Source organism: Ictalurus furcatus, chromosome 3, assembly GCF_023375685.1.
Source record: "Ictalurus furcatus strain D&B chromosome 3, Billie_1.0, whole genome shotgun sequence".
Classification (NCBI taxonomy): domain Eukaryota; kingdom Metazoa; phylum Chordata; class Actinopteri; order Siluriformes; family Ictaluridae; genus Ictalurus; species Ictalurus furcatus.
In genome coordinates, this window is record NC_071257.1 from 9,089,785 (window position 1) to 9,094,456 (window position 4,672).

The following is a 4,672-nucleotide window of genomic DNA, read 5'->3' on the forward strand; positions in this document are numbered from 1 at the left end:
CGCCCTTTTTTTGACTGCTACTTCATACTGAGGAATGAAAAAAGCCGCACCAGTGCGGCCAGTCTCAGGCTGTTTTGACCCATCTGTATATATGAGTAGTTTATCCTGATATTGCTCCATATAGTTTTGAGTTATTATCCCTTGTGGTGCTATTTTAGAATTCTCTTTTAATATTTGTTGTAATCTTGTATCTACAGATGCCCCGGATACCTACGGAGCCCCGGATGGTAAAAACATGAGATGCGAAGGGTTCTCTCGTATTTTTTTGCGTCCTCCCGTCGCTCAGTTCGTACAAACAGCACTTCCGGTGTTCCGGAGAATTCAGTACCCTTCAGTTCTCCTGTTTCCACTTCAGCGCGCACGTGCGAAATCATGACGTTTTCCCTTGTTGCTGAGTCGAGGATAATATGTAAATATGTAAATGCTATAATATGTAAATGCTACTATAGCACTTCACCATTAGGTGGTGCTGGAGCAAAACTTCTTGGGTACATTCAGGGCGTGGTCCTCAATATACATAACTAGTTTGGTGCTGATATGTAAATGCATTGCAGAGATATGACTTTAAGAACCTGTATTTTGCTTTTGTGGGCACAGTGCAGGAAAACAGTTTTCAATATCAAAACCCCATTTGATAAATTTGTGGTCTTAAGATGATATGATCCCAATTTGATGATTTTTGGGTGTAATTTGTAGGAGGGGTAGCGAAAACACATTTGATTCAAGCATTTTCTACATGTCATAGTAATTTTTGACCTCTAGGTGGCACTGTCATGAAATTTGTTGGGTAGCATCAGGTCATAGTTCTGAAGACATGTACCAAGTTTCATGACAAGTCATTAATGAGACACAGCGTCACATCCTGATTGGCGACTTCATTACCAGACTTTTTGGCTTGTCACAAGCGAAGAGTTTCGCTTCGATTCAAATTCCATTTGATAACTTTTGTGCAGATTGGTCTGAATATATTATGGGCAAAATTGTGTGAAATTTGGACAAAATTCAAGATGGCAGAAAATCTAATTAGGTGGAAATTAGACATCATAGGGTCCATTGAAGTCAGCATGAGTGAGAAAGTCCAGTTTTTTAAAAAAAAAATTCCCTCACTTTCAGGTTGAATATCTCTTGTGGGGGACCAGACACGAACCTGAAATTTTGACAGAAATAAGTGCTCTATAGTACTACAGCTCAGAAGTCACTTACTGCTTTTATCACACCCTAAAGTAAGGACAATTTTTTTTAATTGCACTTTCTCACCCCCATAAAAAAAGAAGACTCAAACCTGAAATGTTCTGCATGCACTAACCTTCCCATTATAAACTGACCCCAAAAGTGGCACGCTGAGCAATCTTGAGCATTATATTTGGACTTAAGTTCTAAAGCTAAGGAAGGAATGTGCAATTTTTTTTTAATTTATGCCATGTACCTTGTATTGTTCTCTAGAGATCAGTTTTTGTTCCAAGGAGCAAGAGCCATCCTGAGCCAAGATATTGAGGTTTCTGTAAATAACTGTATCTGTTGTGTGCCTTCAGAAAAAGATGGATGGAATGACTGAGATGGAATGACTCCTTGCTCTTTTTGAGAGGTTTGTTAACAAGCTTTAATAAAACTTATTAAAAGTGACGATGATGGCTTGAATCATTTATTATACAGTTGCATAAAATTCAGTTGCAATTGCACCCACTAATATCTGTTACCCGCCTAGTAATCCTATCCGCCATAATAAAACATGAATAACTGCCAACAACCAACATGCCCACCCACTACTTAATAACAAAGTGGGTTTTTTTTTAAAATTGTCTAATAAATAATTGTATAAACATGAGACCACAGAAGAACATATAATATAATGAGAATTATATAATACAGTGCTGTGAAAAAGTATTTGATTTCTTCTGTTTTTGTGTATAACTCATACTAAATAGTACAAAATACAACATAAAGCAAAGGCAACCTGAGTAAACACACACAGTTTTTATTTATTTATTTTACTGAAGCAAAAAAAGTTATCCAACACCTATCACCAACTAATTGCCCCCTTAAACTTAAAATCTGGTTGTGCCACTTTAACAGCAACAACTGCAACCAAATGCTTCTGGTAACTGGAGATCAGTCTTTCACTTACTTCTAGGACTAGGACTTACTCCTATGTTTTGGATCATTGCTGCATAATCCATCAGACATCCTCCTTTAGGATTTTCTGGTAGAGAACAGAATTCATTTTTCTCTCAGTTATTGCAAGCTGCCCAGCATCCCCACACTTCACACTTCCACCACCATGCTTGACCATGGGTATGATGTTCTTTTTGTGGAATTCTATGTTTGGTTTAAGCCCGATGTAACAGGACCCGTGTCTTCCAAACAGTTCCATTTTTGACTCATCAGTCCACAGAACATTCTCCCAAAAGTTTGAGGATCTGCAAGGTGTGTTGTGGCAAAAAAAAAAAAAAAAAGAAGTCTTAATGTTCTTCTGGGTTAGCAGTGGTTTTCACCTCACCACTCTTCCATGGATGCCATTTTTGCCCAGTGTCTTTCTGATAGTGGAGTCATGAACAGTGACCTTTATTGATACAAGAGAGGTCTGGAGGTCTTTGATGTTGTCCTTGGCTCTTTTATGACTTCGTGGATGAGTCATTTCTGTGCTTTTGGATGAATTTTGGAAGGTCGGCCACTTCTGGGAAGTTTCACTACTGTCCTAAGTTTTTCCATTTTGAAATAATGACTCTCACCGTGGTTCTTTGGAGTTCCAGAGCCTTTTAAATAGCTTTGTAACCCTTCCCAGACTGATCTATTTCAATCATCTTCTTAATCATTTCTGGAATTTCTTTAAATTTTAGCATAGTGCATTACTGGGTAAGACCTTTTAACCAACTTCATGTTGTTGAAAAAGTTCTATTTAAACGTTGATTTGATTGAACAGTGTCACAAATCGGAGTTGAGCCAGAAGCAGGTGCAGATCATAACATTTATTGAAACAACGTACTAAGACACAAATACAATATGACAACCTTGAAACACACTGTGGCAAGAAACAAACATCAAGACATGAACAACGGGAGTCTAAGACAACTTGGCATAATACTGTGGCAAAACTAAACATAAACTAACAAGATCAAGAAACATGGAACACAGCGGTCTAAGACAACGAAAGACAAGCTAATGGTGCAGACAAGGACTATATATACACATGAGTGCTCATTAACCAAAACATGAATCAGGTGCAGGTGGTCATGTGACAACTAGAGCAGTGCAGTGGCTGATGGGAAGTGGAGTCCAGAGTTTCTTGATATGTGACAGAACCCTCCCCCAAGGGCGCTACTCCCGGAGCGCCCAAAATTATACGTCCTCCCTCTGGTGGTCCTGGTCCCCTGGGATAAATGTCCCCAGCAAAACCAGGAGGCCGGGCAGCTTCCACAATGGCATAGGGAGGCTGAGATATTTCCTCAGCTGAACATGAAAGCGGGGCGATGTCCTCGGCAGAGCATGAAAGCGGGGCAACGTCCTCCACGGGACAGGAGAGGGGAGCGATGTTCTCCATGAGACTCAAGGGGGGAGCGATGTTCTCCGCGAGGCCAGGGAGAGGAGCGAGGTTCTCCGTGAGCCCAGGGAGAGGAGCGACGTCATTAGCGGAACATGGAGGCAGAGCGACGACCTCAGCGGAGCAGGATGGCAGAGCGACGATCTCAGAGGAACATGGAGGCAGAGCGACGACCTCAACGGAGCAGGAAGACAGAGCGACGACCTCGGCCGAGCATGAAGGCAGAGCGACGACCTCGGCGGAGCATGAAGGCAGAGCGACGTCCTCGGCGGAGCAGGAAGGCAGAGCGACGTCCCCGGCCGAGCAGGAAGGCAGAGCGACGTCCCCGGCCGAGCAGGAAGGCAGAGCGACGTCCCCGGCCGAGCAGGAAGGCAGAGCGACGTCCCCGGCCGAGCAGGAAGGCAGAGCGACGTCCTTGGCGGAGCATGAAGGCAGAGCGACGTCCTCGGCGGAGCAGGAAGGCAGAGCGACGTCCCCAGCCGAGCAGGAAGGCAGGGCGAAGTCCCCCGTGCGGCCAGGGAGAGGAGCGTGGGTCTCCGTGCGGCCAGGGAGAGGAGCGTGGGTCTCCTCGAAGCAAAAGGGGCGAACACTAGTTGCCAAGGAGCAGGGGGACTGAGCGACGACCTCAGCTGAACAGGCGGGCTGAGCGACGACCTCAGCTGAACGGGGAGGCTGAGTGACGTCCACAGCTGAACGGGGAGGCTGACCGACGTCCACAGCTGAACGGGGAGGCTGAGGCTCTGAGGTCACCAGGTGACCCTTGGGCATGGGCGGAGCTTGGCTGGCCGTGTCGGCGGACTGTGGCACGAGCGGAGCTTGGCTGGCCGTGTCGGCGGACTGTGGCACGGGCGGAGCTTGGCTGGCCGTGTCGGCGGACTGTGGCGCGGGCGGAGCTTGGCTGGCCGTGTCGGCGGACTGTGGCGCGGGCGGAGCTTGGCTGGTCGTGTCGGCGGACTGTGGCGCGGGTGGAACTGGGGCGACCGGGTCGGTAAACTTGGGCGTGAGCAGCATTTGGTCATTTGGATCAGTAGGCTTGAACGTGAGCTCAGGGACGTGAGGCTTGGCTTGGACCTTCCTGACTGGAGGCTGGACCTGGAGCTCAGGGACTGGAGGCTGGACCTGGAGCTCAGGGAC